We start from the raw sequence: 16,797 nt of genomic DNA, 5'->3' as shown, positions 1-16,797 counted from the left end.
GAATTCAAATCTCCCGCCATGTGTGACGTCATCAAAATGCTGGCTTCTGATTGGCTGCCCAAATCGGTGTCCCAGCTCCCCCATATTCCCTCTACTCATAATGATAAAATAATATAATCTCTGGTCACATTTACACTCTTGTATACAATATTTACACAATCGACCTGAGGATGCCTGAGCCCACTCTATCCCCCACGTGTGAGGTAGAGCAGAGCTCAAAAGATCCCAGCGCATCCCTCCCAGTGGAGGCTGAGCTAGTGCGCTAAAGCCGCAAATACTCAACTAGAATGGAGAATCTGATCATTGCCAGAACTCCAATTGTCCATTTTTATTTACAATAAGTCTCTTGGCCACTGCCAATACAACCTTCTAGGTTGGCTGAAGGAACTAGATAAGGTTTAAGCCAAAGGATAAGAATGGTTGGAAAGGTTTATAAGGAATTTTGAGAATTTTAAATGCACCATTAAGTTATTTTCAATATCAACTAATTCTATTCCTATTTTTTTTAAAGAACAAACAAAGTAAAATAATGATAATAGTAAAAATAAATAAATTGAAAGTTCATAACAAGATGTCTTGGATCCGCTTTGGCTAAAGTATTTACGATGATGCTGGATTGCCTAAATTATGTGCACTATACCTTTAACTGTTGGTGGATTGGACTGGAATTTTTAATTCATTTTTTGATGAAATCATCTATCGATTCCACTTTCAGTTCACGATGCAATTTGATGTTCCGTACAAACCGGAGGGGATCCACTGGGATTCTCAAAATCCTGTTTTGAAATGCCTGCATTTTTTTTTCTTTTCTAGGTCTAATCTTTATTGGAATAATTTATCAAGTCTTCAATGCCGATTTTTTTAAACAATCTTCCTCTGATGTGATCTTAAAAGTGAGATTACGTTAAAGGAAGATTGTTAAGGAAGAACTAAAGAGTTTATTCGAGATAATTAACAATTTGGACTTGTTGAGTGCTATAAATATGAACTAGGAAAGAATTTGATGATTAACTAAAGAAGGAAAATGGAGAAATACAGTTTGAAATCTTAAAACTTCATGTATACTTCATTTATAAATTGGATAAAGACACAGACCTATAACTGTCCATTTAAAAATAAATCTCGCTATCGAAATATTAAGTTTTAAATAAAAATTGCACTCACAATCAGTGCAATCAAAGGATTGTAAATAAAAACACCAAAAATGCAAAAATTATTTAATTACATAGATTATGTAAAATTACAAAGATTTATAATTTGACAAAATGTCTTCTTTTTTGACAATTATTAGACTAATTGTCAAAAAAGAAGTCATCATTCAAGGGACTGGATTTGAAAATGGACAGTTTTATATCCGAAAATGTATTTAAGTTTTGAATGAAATTCTGTATGAAGTTTTTTTTGTATGTTTGAAGGGTGTTCTTGGTTACTAGTTTTATTTAGACTGTACTACATTATGATAAAAAAATATTCATTTTTAAGGTCTACTTAGTTTTTTAAACTTAATTCTTCCTCATTGTACTGACTTAATGAAACTTTCTTTTAATTAATAATTTCCCGAACAAGAAACCAACCTCTGTATTTTTTGAGCTACTAATTTTTTTAAATATCTTTATTTTTTTTAATTCATAATTCATCATTTTAAAATCATAATAACTATTGTACTGTTCATGACAATCAACAAGCTTTGACTAAAAATGCATCGAATACGGAGCTAATTTAATTTCTGTGTTACGAAAAATATTCAATTTATTGACATAATTATCTCTGCTATCAACAATCTCGGCTATCATCATTAAATTAATAATTGTCAACAGTAAATATTTAAAAAATTGTAAACAACTGAAAAAATTAACGAAAATATAAAAATATAACAATCAAATAATATTCAAAATCAAAATGATCACCATCATGTCTGTAATAGACAACTCAGTAAAAACATAATTATCAAGAAAAAAAAATCATGATTTATTTTTACAATAAACAAACCATTGCATAGCTTATCGCAATGCCGATTACATTCAGTAACGTTCGCTAAACAAAGTCATTAGTTTCTGCCGTGAGGACTGTAGCTTTGTACTTATAACCAAATGTTCTAGCCCAATATCCTGATTATCATACCTCCAACAGCCAAAAATCCGACAGACCAAAATCTGGACATCCCGAAATTCCGACGACCCAAAACATTAGCATGTAAAAAACCAATTGTTATTTTAAGTGTTTATTGTCCTTTTACATTTATACAAAAATAAGTAAAATTTGAATAATAAAAGAATGATTTATTTATAAAAGAATAAAATATTTATAAAACAAAAATTAAATTGGGAAGGAAAATAAAAGAAGATAAAGAAATATGTTAATATTGCTTGTTCATATACCTCTAGGGCTTCTCAACAGCTTGACAGGTCTGGCCTTGCTTGTAATTTGAAAGATGTGAATGTTCTAACACCAACACCTAGCACGGAGTTTCCCAATGAACAGCCAGCGAATTCTTGGTCATGTTCCCTCAGGCAGATCAAATTATGATGCCCTTATTTATTTTTCTAAAATTATAAATAACACACACATATATATTTATATTTTTAAGTATATGTATATAAGTTTATACTCACACTGTAATTCAGATACAAGCCACTCACTATTTTTCATTGTCTGTCATAGTGTTCAATTTGCAGATTCAATTTATTTATTTATTTTTTTAGACACTACTTGCAGTTCTTATATTACACATATCTTCTTACCTACATGATATTATATTTCATCTTTCACTGTTTTCAATCTACTACTATCTAATTCCACGAATATCAATCAATTAATTTTTTTTACTATTCAATTATCTGTTATCAATTTTTTTATCACTTATGATTCAATTCAATAAATAAATATGGTTTTGTTTATTTATGTTGTTCTTTGTTGATCGCACCCCCCGACAAACTTCTCCAATTATAAATAACATGGATTAATAACATGAAGAATGCTTTGGAATTCTTAACTACATTCTAAGTTCTTTTTATCATGCACTCATCCTGAAAGATTAAACATTTATACATGACACAGAATATATAAATTAATAAAAAACAAAAGAAGATGAAAAAAAAATCTGGTCAAATTTCAATTTTCAATTTTACTTCTGTACGTAATTGGACAAAAGAAATATTTTAATTAAAAGTCCATTAGTTGTGACCAGCTAAATCCTTAGCATATATTAAATATATACATACTTATATTATATTATTGTGATCAAAACCTAACACCAACTGTAGCTACAACCTACAACCAATCAACAAAAAAATGTGGCACCCCCATATTAAGTGTGGTTGTAAGACTAATATAATATAATGTAATATAATATAATATAATAAAATAGTATAATTATCTACTATTTGAGTTTTTTTTTACCACACCCGGACCATATTCCATTTATAATATAATGTACGAATAATGTAATGTGAACAATTAATGTTATAATGAATACATGATAACAATTATGCTAGGATAACATGCATTGTTTCGACAAGTTATCATGGAAGTAATTATAGGAAAATTTGAAATTAATGGCTAAAAGTAATCAAATCATGCTAAAACTTTTCTTTACCATTTTAACCTATTTCATACATCTATTTCTTGAATTTGATGTTCCTTGGATTTTAGATATGAATCATATTTGATGTATAATTTATTTTATCTAAAATCCAATCAAAACACAACATATTCTTTTTATATCGGCACAACAGGCAAATGAAGTATTTTTTTTACCCCGTACCTAGTTTTTTCTGACATACAGGAAAGATATCTACAGGTAATCATGGTAAGAGGGTCAAGATTTCATTCCGTGGGGCTTCAACGAAATAAATGTCGACCCACTCAGGCGCCCCGGGGGTTACGTGGCTGCTAGGCACCTGACGGCTCCAGGCGCATGTATGTTTTTATTTTATTTTTGTTGGCCTTTTCTGACATACGATTGTTACGTTTCCCTTCAGTGGGACCACCACGAAATAAAAGTCGACCTCTACCGCTGCAGTTACGAGGTTGCTAAGACAGAAGCCTCAACTTCTCGGCTAACGACAGCTCTCAGGCGAATGAAGCTGCCCTCATTTCTCTCTCTCTCTCTCTCTCTCTCTCTTACATATCTCTTTCTCTTACAAAGTGAGCTGATATTAAAGTGATAGAGCATAAACGTTTAAGCCGCTTTCCATGATTTTTCGACAGGTTGAGATAGTATAGGGTTAATTATTGAATTTATATTGAAATCACTAAGGTTCAAATGTCAATTTTTTTTCCAAATATCAGTCAGTAAAATAGGCTTAGAATAATAGAAAAAAAATTGCCTTTAATTTCCTTAAACTCTTGAAAAAAAAAATGATAACTTGGCCATTAATTTAACTTGTGTATATTTTATCGTTTTACTCCCTTGTTCTTACAAGAACTTTAAAGTTCTTTGACCAATTGAATATTATTGCCGGTCTGAAGTTTAGAGGGAACAGGTTTCAAGCACTTAGCCTATGAGCCGTTCAATCTAAAACATAAGAAGAATGCAAGTCGTTTACGTTCTTATCCCCTTTCTTTAGGGTAAGAGCTTACTTGGGCATACTTGAGACTTTTGATTTTTTTTTTAGTACAAAAAGGTTTGTAAGATGGTTCTGTAAAGAAAATAGTAGTATTTATTTAATTACCAATTCTGAAAGTCTGCTCCATTTTCAAAATTAAATTATCTGTTATCTACAAAATCAAACTTTAAAAATTATAGCACATGCTTTTACTTTATTTTAATACAATTCTTTATCTTTGTTGTTCTCTTATTTTGTCATTACTTAATCAATTTATGTTTATTTACAGTGTGTTTACACTATTTTATGATTATTATTATTCATTTTTGTTTAAACTTAATAATAAAAATAAAATAAGATAAATAAATTTTTAAAAAAGTCCTGTATTTAATTGTCTATCTTTATTTAATATATATAGGGTGTGATTGAATAATTATCGTTCTTGAGTTAGGCAAATTGTATTATTTCAATAAAATTTAAAAAAATAAAAATATTTTACAACAGCCTAGACTTATTTTATCTGATTCTAGATAAAGCTGGTGAGGCGGATATTTAGTTATACAAATAAATTGATTTCCTAGTTTTATTTTTTATGTTTATATATTTAACATGAAAATAGTAAAATGAATAATAAATATAAGAGATGAAACAAAAAAAATAAAATGAAAACCGCACTCCTTGTCGCCATAACATTATTTTTCTTTAATAGATAATTTAAATTTTATCCATTATAGTCTCAAAATTTTTTTTTTTTACAAGTCCGATGTTTTGGCCAATTCAGCCATACTGAGGGACAATCTCAATACAATTTTTGAACAAATATGATAAATTTTTAATAAATAAGTGACTGTGATAAAGAATTTTAATTTTTGTTTTAATGTGAAAATTGACTAATTAGAGAAATTGTTGAAATGACCTGGACAGCATAGGCTGTATCAAGTTGTGTTTTTAAATTATTTAGTGCAAAATTGTATTAAGATTGTCCCTGAGGATAGCCGAATTGGCCGAAACGTCGGACTTGTAAAGAAAAGAAAATGTTTTGAGGCTATAATGGATAAAATTTAAGTTATTTATTAAACAACATTAACCAGTCTCAAAAACGTATTTAAGATTATAAATTTAGAGTTCTACTGCTGGGTAGTTTCTCTATATCCTATATCATATCATTATGTCATTATGATCAAATTTACTTGTTGTATTTTTTATACAGTTGTAAATATCAATAAATAAATTTAAAAAAAAAAGATTATAAATAAAATTATTTTTCTCGTTGGACATTGAGTAGAAGTAGAAAAAGGACAGGACTGAAGGAAGCAGGATTGGAACAAGGCTACCACCTGGATTTACATTTTAACTTTATATGGAATCCTTTGAGAAACGTCATCGTAGAAAACCAGTTTAACTCATCTACAGCCACCGAGTTGATTTGAGTTTTAAGCTCTTAATATTCCTTTATTTGCCCTTATTAGATTTCTCGGAGCCAGTATAACGGTGCGCTTAGCTTTGACGCGATCGTTAATATTTATTTTTTCCCAGTTCATTTACGTCTATATGGGTATATTAACCAGAGCATTAAATGTCCTTACATTCGTCCTTTTAAGGCCTCAAGTGTTTACTTTTTCTTCGGAGCTGCTTAACAAGGTCAGGGCGGCTACGGTGACAGGTGCCGCAGAGCCGTTGCACTTATCGCCAACCTTGTTCCTAGTTTCCGCCATTGCATAACAATTTCAGATAAAATGCAAGGTGTCTTGAAAATATTCCTGAAAAAGTAATCTTTGAAATTAGAGTGATATTTAAGAGTTAAATTAGTAAAAAAATCTTGGGGAATAAAATTTTTTGATCATCTATGTCCGTATGGAAACTTCTTTTATTAAAAATGACGCACTCGTTATTTTTATTACTACCAATTATTTTTCTTACTCCAAGCATTGTAAACACAAACGAAGTGTTGAGACTGAAAGAAAATTGGTGAGTACACTTCAAGATTTTCAAATATTTATTCAATGTAAACATTTTCAGCACTTTCTTAGCAGGTCCAATTACGTTTAAATTTGTAAATATTGAAAAAAAAAATCATTGTGGTGTGTAACGTTTGGTGAAAGTCTATGGGTCACTGCGATTTGGAAATTTACTTTTCAATAGTAATATTTTTGACTCTTAATACATACAGCTTTTCAAAACTCATCATCTGGAATATTTTATTTGAGAATTTTGGTAAGCCCTCAAAAATATTAAATTAAATACTGTTCTAGAGAATAGATCAGTAGCAAGGCGTGCTTGATGAAGCTGTTTTTGAAATATTCCACAATTTCTTCAAAATAAAAATAATCTATGGCTCAAAACTCCATAATAATGCAAATAATCAGCGGGTTAATGATTTGTTTTTCTTTCTCATATGAGGCAAATATCATCGAGACTCCAATTTGTTATAAAAACCAAGGCACACTAAAAATACAAATACTTGAATTAAACAATTTCTTATAGGCCTCAATAGCACATTTTTCGACCCAACTTTAAGTGCTCCAATATATATTCTCCTGAAAAAAATATAGTTAGACTTTATTCTTCACTTATTCGAGTTGGTTTAGTATTTGAATTGGTAACAAGTTTATGGAAAGGTTAGTAGTGTTTTTTTTTTATTTAAAGGATGTATCTTCTTATTAAAAAATAAGTAATAGATTCAAGAAAACAATTTACATGGTTATATTAAACAAAAAATTGGAATTAGAGAGAGAAAATTCAATTTTTTAATTTATTAAAAATCACTTCATACTAGTTATATTTTATAATAATGGACAGAAGAGATTATGCGATTATGATTGCGATTATGAGTTTTGTTCCTCATTATTTATTCTTAAAACGAAATTTAATCTTAAATGTTAAATAAATTGTAATTATATCCCTTGGCTTCTAACCCACTCACATATATGATATAAGATCACTTATTTATATACTTGTGTATGAATAATTGTTAATAGGACATTCAAGCAGAGTATACAGGTTTCTTAATTTAAAATATATTAAAAATTATTTATCAACTAAGATATAAATAAATTACAAATTTCAACTAACTAACCTCCTTTAAGTAGTTCATGAATATTGGTGATTAAATTAATAGTGACACTGCAAGATGATATCCATCAAACTGAACTCTTATATAACAAATTATCATTCATTCTCCGAAAGGAGAATTCAAACAGTATATAAAATTGTTAGAAGTCAGAGCGACTTGAATTCCTCCAGCTGTGCCCTTGAGCTTTGGCAGGATATTCTGATGTTAATTATATGTGTTTAACACCACTGCGAATAATTCGATAACCTCAATCCCTGAGACTGATAAGTATAATCATGACAATTAGGAAATAAAACAACCATTAGAAAATTATCAGTAAAGGAGTAACATTTAAAGCACTAACCTGTTTTTAATAAAAAATATTGCGGCTATTGGAAGAAAAATAGTTGACCAGATGTTATAGATTTTAAAAAGATAGTTTAGATAGCGGTGAAGAAAGGTACAAAATAGCACAAAAAATAAAAATAATTATAAACAAATATTTTTCTCATTTTTTGTACCTTTATTTACCACCACCCTAACTATCTTCCTACAGCATGAAGATATTAGTTTATGGTATATGCTTTTTTTATAAAGTATAATAACCATATCTTTGTTACAAATTTCGGTCATAATATTTTTCTGTCTACCAAACCTAAAACTTTGTGATGTATAACATTATGTGGAATTAAATTGACGCTACCCTAAACATCCTTAGGGAGACAAAGTACTAATTTACTGGGCATTGCTTTTTCACTCAGAAATTTTCCAATAATAATGAGGTAGGATGGTAAGATGCGTTTTGTCATACTGAATGGTGAAGTAGGAGTAAATAATTTATTTAAATGTTTTTTGTTTTGTTTTTATAGGAGCGCGGTAGCCTTCATGGTAAGGCGCGTGGCTACTGACTTTAAGGACCCGAGTTTAAATCCGGCTGGGTAGAAAATTTTTTTCTGTTGCACTGTAGCCGTGAGTCAACTCCTTTGGGTTCTGGAGTCCTCCTGGGGTCCATCCAGCCTCTTAAATTGGGTACCCTTAATTGAGTAAAAATATGGCGATCGAGCGTGAGTCTGACAAAATCACCTCCTTACAGAACCGTTGGTATAGTAACAGTACTTCCTTACAAAATACTGAATACCTGACCTTTCATAGATTGTAGTGGTACAGACTACAATTTTTTTTTTTTTATACCTATTCTAACTTAAACTCATTTAAAACCCTAATCTAGCAAAAAAGAAAACATTAATAGACCTAAAAGAAGAATCTCCGGAACTGAGGTTTTCTTGAAATAAGAGATACTAAAACATTGGGATAAAAAAAAGTTATAATCCTGCATTCGAATTTGTAATCGCAATCTTTTCCTCTGTTATTTCCGTACAAAAAAAATAAATAAACTGAAAAATACAACTATGAACTAATGATGTTCCTGCACATCTTTATAAGGGTTGTTTGTTGACAACTTTACTAAAATCTGAAATCTTTAGTAAAATCAGTATGTTTTAGAAGATGACACAAATTTAAGGATGATTAAAAAAAAAGCGAAACTTTTAACTCTCTTGAAGAAAGTGGGTATCGAATATCATTTACTGATTTAGGTTAGATGTAATGCGATCTTTTCTTATCCCCCTTTTCATCGCTTAGTTTGTAATTTCTTTTATATTTCTTCTTTTTTTTTTATTTATTTAAGTGTTTCGACCACTATGGGCATTTACACTGGATTTACAAAATAGATTACAATTGACATGTTCACAAAGTTTCAAAGTGAGAAAGTTACAAATTTACAATTATAATTACCAATTCACAATCACAATTACAATTTACGTTTTATAAAGTTACAATTAGAATTGATGTAGTGATTAAATTACTAAATTAAATTATGAATCCACTTATACATGCTGGAATTAGAGTTAAACTATGTGTGATATTTCTTCTTTTTATCTGTTGCTATTTCCGTTTATATTTATTGTTTATAACCTTTTATTTTTCTTATTTAATTTTTACGTACAACTGACATCCCAACCCATCCTAACACTATCCTCACCATGGATGGCAATGATACATGTCTATTGTCAGTGAACAATGATCCGTACATTGTATCCCAAACCCTCCAATACCACATCACCACCCTTGAAAAATGGTGCGAAAATTGGAGAATTAAAATTAATTCCAATAAATCCCACCAAATCACATTTACCCTTCGTCGTAAACCAATGACCTCTTGCCCAACAGTATCCTTTAATAATATCCCACTTATTCCTGTCGAACTTAGCACTACATCTCGACAAACGACTGACATGGAATCTTCATACAAGACTGAAAAGACAGGAAACTGCTCGTCTATTTCGACTATTACAACATTTACCAGACAACGGTCTAAATTGGCAATCCATTACAAAAGACTGATCTACATGACTACTATAAGGCCTATCTGGACATACGGAGTTGAGCTTTGGGGCTCCACTAAACCATCAAATTCCTCCCGAATCCAATCCTTACAGTCCAAAATCCTTCGTAAAATCCTTAACGCTCCTTACTTTGTCACAAATCAAGTCATCCATCATTACCTCAATGTCCCATATGTTGCTGATTTGGTCAAAACCAGATACCATTCCTTCTATGGAAAACTTCCCAACCACCCAAATCCACTTGTTTCTAACCTGACTTCTCCTTCATTACCTAATTATCCTCCTAGGCGTCTGAAAAGAAGATGGTATCGGGATCTTCTCCTCTAGAAGTATTATTGGAGTTCTATCAATGGGTAAATTCTCCACATGTTTGTATCATATCACTATCTCATCTACAGCAAATTTACTTGTTGTATATATGTTATACAGTTGTAAATAACAATAAATAAATTATTAAAAAAAAAAAATTACGTTTCATTGTATACCCTTGTTATTTTCCATTTACTTTTTTACTTACGTTAAGTGTTTGTATCCTTTTTAGCCCTATCGATGCCCAGCAACATGGGGCGAAGCGTTGGCTCAGTAGTAATTACTATTTGAGTTTTTTTTTTACCGCACCTGGACCATATTCCATTTATTTATGAAGTTTAAAATGTGACCATGCACACTACTTTCACTCCCATTCATCTAAAATTAGCAAGGTAAAAAGAAAAGAATGCTAAAGGAAAAATTGTTTCATTAATTACCCAGTGCATCCGACAAATAACTAAAACAAAGTTCAGTAGCCTCTGGCAAGTTACAGTTACAAATCATGAGAATGAATTACAGACCTACATTTACGGGTCTATTAAACAATGAAATGGGTTCTACGCGAGGAATTAATATTCCATCGTTGATGGCTAGAACCCAGACTGGCCGACCTGCCTAGAACAATGCCCACAACCTCAGCTTCAGACAATGGGAAAATCAGTATCCGTTTTAATTACTGCAGTGACCCAGATGTGCTCAGCGTCCTACCTTTGTTGATAAACAACTCTTTTTTTTCAAGCTCCAATATTGCAATCACCATAGAAAATTACATTTCAAGCCAGATAAATTAATTGCACAAATGGAAACTATGTCATTCCCTAGAACAATGATCTGCCTAGAAATGTATATTGTTATGTAAACAGCTCTATTGGATACTCAAAGAAATATTATGAACCGTTCTACATTTTTAATCAATATTTTAACGAATTAAATAATAAAAAGTAAGTTTTTGACACAGTTATTTGCATAATTGTAAGATTTGTGTAACTAATTTTATAATAGGTAGTATAACAAAATAACAAATCTATCTTCAGATTGAACTTATTAAAAAAATAATAAAACTTGAACAAGATGCTCCATTTCTACAATATTTCGTTACATTAAAAAATGAAACTTTCTTTATACTGTTTTTTAAATAACTGTTTTTCTTTCATAAAATAAATATATTAGGATTAAAATATCACACTAGGTCATCGAAAAATCACTCTTCTCTTCTCAGAGTAGTGAAGGAAGCAACAATATTGATTAATAAAATTTATTATATTATACTATATATCATATTTAATATATATTGGAAATAATATTGAATATTAACTAAATATATTATTTAATATATATTAAAGATATTATTTTATGAACATTAAATATTCTATTTTAATATCTATGAAATTGTAGGAAGATAGTCCGTGTGTGGCTGTGAAGAAAGGTATTTAAAATAACTAAAAGAGTATATTAGTTTACCAATGTTTCGCCACACTATGCAGGGCTAAATAAAAACCATATATAAAATTCATGTAATGAATAGTCAAGCAATACTTAATAGAAGTAGTAACAAATATAGTAAAATTAAAAGAAAGACTGATAAATTAAATGAGGCATAAGTATGGTGCAATGGCAGATAAGGGAGTCTATGAATGGATAAGTAAAGGAATAGAAAGAAATAATAAAAGGAAAATCATGATAAACGTCTTCACCTGAGTCGACGAAAGTTAAGATATGGAGTAAGACTGGGAGGACAGAATCGGATAAAACCTTTTAGAAGGTTTAGAATGTGTGTGCTTGTAATTATTGTAGAGTTTTTTTTATGGTTGGAGACTGATTTTCATATATAGGCCTTGTCAATGTTAAAAGAATGGTTGAGGAACAGCTCGTGTTCAGGTAGTTTGGATGCCAACAGATTACGAGATTTGCTGGATGATTTTTGATTTTGCCGAATGAAGAACCATCTTAAAACCCATATTTCCCTCAAAAAATTCATTCCAATTCGATTAATATAAAAAATAAAATAAATACTAATTTTACGGAAATAAGAATTATTCATTTAATGAATTTGTACCTAGATGGTATGAAAAGTAGAAAAAAAAAAGAACGATAAATGTGAGAACGTAAAAAGTGCCGAATATTCTGGGAATGGTAATAATCAGTGGCTGGAGTAAAAAATAAAATCTCTCTAGAATAAGTTTTATTATCATAAAAAAACGTCCATTGTCCCTGTTTTGACCTAGAAAACAAAATAAAATGTGGATTAGGCTCCATAGGTAATTAGGTATTTCATAGGTGTCGTGAGTTTATGGACGGAGAGTGTGCCAGTACAACCTACTATAATAGATTATTTTGAACCAAAGAGATCCAGGTGAGCTACCAGGTAGAGAGCACAGGGAGTTCTACACTACTACAATTAACTTGAACATAACGTGCAATTGGGAAGCTGACTGGATACAGACCGTTACTGATGATATCTAGGCGGATCCGATGGTTCCCATAGTTTATTCCGTAATCCAATCTTCTCATGCACCTTTCTTATCGCATCATCTGGCATAAATCTGCAGAAAATTCGCTAGGCGAGGCATGAGATTTCGGCGGAGCAAACTGCTACCCACGCCCAGAGTTGTGAAGACAGCTGGATTCGAAGGCGATTCACCATCTGGATATTCTATATGTTTCAGAAGATGAGTGGATAACACTATAAATATTCTACTTTAAACACTATCTATTATATAAATTATTTGTTGGATAAATGATTGGGTGATCCACTAGGAATCAATTTACATATATTTGCATTAGTAAACTTATAAATAAGGAATATCGAAATAATTGTTAATTAGTTCATATATAACGAAATATGGTAAAATGAATCAAACGTTGAAGACATTTTGATTTTACACCTTTAAGCTCCAAAAAACTAAGGAGTGTTTATAATCTTGTGGTTTTCTAACCGAATACTACTCTTCTAATAGTCAAAAATTCAAATACAAAGAATAGAGAAAAATGAGAGAAAGATTAATAAGAAACAACGACCTTCTTTTGAAATGATGTCATTAAGATTATTTATCTATCATTAAAAAAAAAATTGTTTGATCGCTTAAGGAAGAAAAATTTTTGTTGTCAATTGACACAAAATCCGAAAATTATTTAATATTTTTCTTTTTTTTTTTCTCTCAGTGGATGTTGCAATGATAAACCTGATGAATATCTGGTGTTGCTTTTATCCTATCCTTAAACCGAACTCTCTTAATCTCAGTAATGTTAAGAAGTATTGTAAATATCAAAAACCAAGCTGTTTAAAAGGTTTAAACATAATTGACTTATTATATTCATACATACGCCAATATTTCTTCTCAGTTCAGATGCGCTACATTGGTTCCAAGCGCCTCCTTTATCCCGCTTACATTTTCTTCACAATCAACCGATTCACATCTATCCTACTATAAAAAACCTAGGAATAACCTTCGACCAATACCTCTCCTGGAATATTCATATTTCCCAAATTACATGCAAATCCATACCTGTACTTAAACAATGCCTAAGATTCTGTGATTCCATTCTTCAGAACACCCGTGAGCTCCTAGTATCCTCTCTCGTTTTCCCCCATTTTGACTGGTTCCCTTGGTCTACGGAGGGTTATCTGCTGATCTAGAGTGAAACTAAAGAGACTCATGAATTACTTGGTAAGATTTATCATTGGATTTCCCAGGCTCTCTCATGTCTCCCGAGTTGAAGCTCCTCTATCTAACCTCCCGAAGGCAATACTTCCTTGGTGTTTTCCTATTCAAAATTCTTAAAATCAAAAAACCTACCTATATCCTTGATCTCCTCACTCTGCGTTCATCCATAAATTCATTAAACATCAGATTCCAACCTACACATGGCCTCCTATAGAACCGCCATTTGGAATTCTCTTCCCATCCCATTCACCAATCCTCATTCATTCTCACCTTTAAAAAAAAGCTATTCCTTCACTTTCTGCATATCCAAACCTCCGCATCAGTGTGAACAATATAAATAGGTATATTTTTATTACCATTATAAATAGTAGCTAAACTAAGATCTTAATGTAATTACATTTTACTTACTGAAAACTTTTAAATGTTTGCCAGACAAATAATCATAATGTAAACCATGTATTTATTCTCAGGTGGCATATGTCCCAGAATAAAATTATTTTTTTCATATTGTATAAATCTCGACCACTTTACGTAGGCATGAAAAAGAAGATTCTCATGTTCATGTAAGAGGTTGGAAAATATAAATTAGAAAAGGATCTGCTTAACTATTAACATTAAATTAATAAAATTAACATTTTGTGAGTGAAAACTACTATTTATACGAAGGTAAAGGTCATAAACTACTTTATAGTACGTTAAACTAGCTTTAATTTAAGTGTTAATAGACATCTATACGTCACATAGTTCCTGAGATATAGATTTCTCAAAATAACTACTAATCTTTCAGTGGGTTTGTAAGCAATGTTGCTTTTTAAAAATCTAACCTCGAGAACTATTGGACGTATAATAGCTCTATTAGGGCTCATATTTCAGCAAATTTACTCTTCTTTAAATAATATTCTTTTAGATTTTCTAGTGTTGTTGGTAGTTTTTAAGATATAAAGCTTCGAATGAAAAAATTAAGGTTATGAAACAGCCACCATTTTTTATTTCCCCTAACTATACTTGGCAGACCCATCAGTTTTGACTAGTAATTGTACATAGTTTCCATTAAAATCATAAAAAATTGGGGTGAAATAACTGACTTTTTTTCTTGCCGGCTCTTGTACTAATAGAAGCGTACTGTTCCACAACAATTTTTCTTATTCTTGAAACATTGAATAGTTTAGCACTTCTAATCCAACACTGAATTTCAAGGAAGCCGATTCAATACAATCAATGCACTTGCAACCATTGGGCATTTCTTCGAAAAAAGAAATTATAATTATATATATATAGGAAGTCAGGAAACTAATTAAATTTATCGAAATTGATTTGACAAGGGTACTTAATCAAATCCCAACAGATAGAGATCATATCTGAGTGACTAGGCCGAAGGACTGGTGCACTTGACGATCACGGAACTAACGATGATTGATCTTAGAGATCCTAGGCATAGCTCTGAAATAAGATAGCTATTAAAGGCATTAGTATTAATCATAAAAGTACAATCAAACTGTACACGATGAGTGTGAGAAATGCCTTAGCCATTAGTTGAGTCCAGCCCAAAGAGCTGGTCATCCTGACAAATTGCCCCTGAACTAACAAAGCTAGGGATTTTTTTATCCACTTTATAGACGCCTTATCTCAATCACTCTATTAATATGTGGTTGTACGTTGTAATATGGTGTTGTTTATTTGTATTTAGTATAACTAGTAATTACACCCACTTGTTAACAATGTAATGGCGCGTAGGTTAATATTAGATGGATCTTTTTATTTTATACTTTTCTTATTTCGGAAAGCTGTTGACTTTCTTACATCCTGACGGGCACTTAATTTTTTGTAATTATAAGCAAATAATTATAATTACAATTTCTTTTTTATTGGGTTTGGACTTGTGGTATATTCTTACTAAGGTAGATAGGACGGTTTATTCTACGTGTTACAAACGATTTCTCAACGTAACAAATATAATTGAATGGAAGGAATGTAACAAGGAAAGATTTTCAAGACAAATTGGAAATTTGTACAAATTGTTCCTTTGTTTCTCTATAAAGTTATTTACTTTATTAATTTGTCTTCAATGAGAAAACGAAAAATTATAAAAAATATTGGAAAAATTAAATTCACTGGGGACCTCAAAACAAGGTTTAAAATAATAATTATCAGAACAGAATAACTTTTTTTGTTTTTGATTTTTTAATAATTCTTCTTTTAAGCTAAAATTATAAAATAAAAACAAAACTAATGTTGTTAGATAATTATTAATTCATATATATTTTAACTCCATTTAATTATTTCAAAATAATTTCCGCATGCTTTGCTTAAAAATTTCTAATCGGCATTTAGGGCTTAATTGGTGGAAGTTACATAACAAGGTCTCCTCAAGGACGTCCTTCATGTATCAATAACAATATAATTTCTTATACAATGCTATGAGCTGTCAAATTCTATAATTCAATAAGACTCCTTAAAAACTAAGTCAATTGAGGAGTATTCTATAAATCGTCAATCTATCTACTTTTAGGAAGTTATTAATTACAAATAAATTGTGGGAGCAGATCGTGTTGATAAGATAAATTGTTATTGAAAATATTGGTTTGTGTTACATTTTGGCATCGGGAAAATTTCAAGCCTTTTTGAGAAGTGGATATATTAAATTTAGGAAGAATACTTCTGATTTTCTGTCAATCACTATACTAAATGTGGCATGCTTGAGCTTTGGGGAACTTCTAAAAATATTTTTTATTCTAGAACAAACATTCAGAATTCGGCTTAAAAGCGTTCACGGCCTTTCTTCTGTAGGTAGCAATTATAAATGCTCAAGCTTGATTAAG

Source organism: Halyomorpha halys, unplaced genomic scaffold, assembly GCF_000696795.3.
Source record: "Halyomorpha halys isolate HHAL.00 unplaced genomic scaffold, Hhal_1.1 Scaffold185.1, whole genome shotgun sequence".
NCBI classification, from domain to species: Eukaryota; Metazoa; Arthropoda; class Insecta; order Hemiptera; family Pentatomidae; genus Halyomorpha; species Halyomorpha halys.
The sequence above is the reverse complement of the archived record's forward strand: the minus strand, read 5'-3'. Positions refer to the sequence as shown.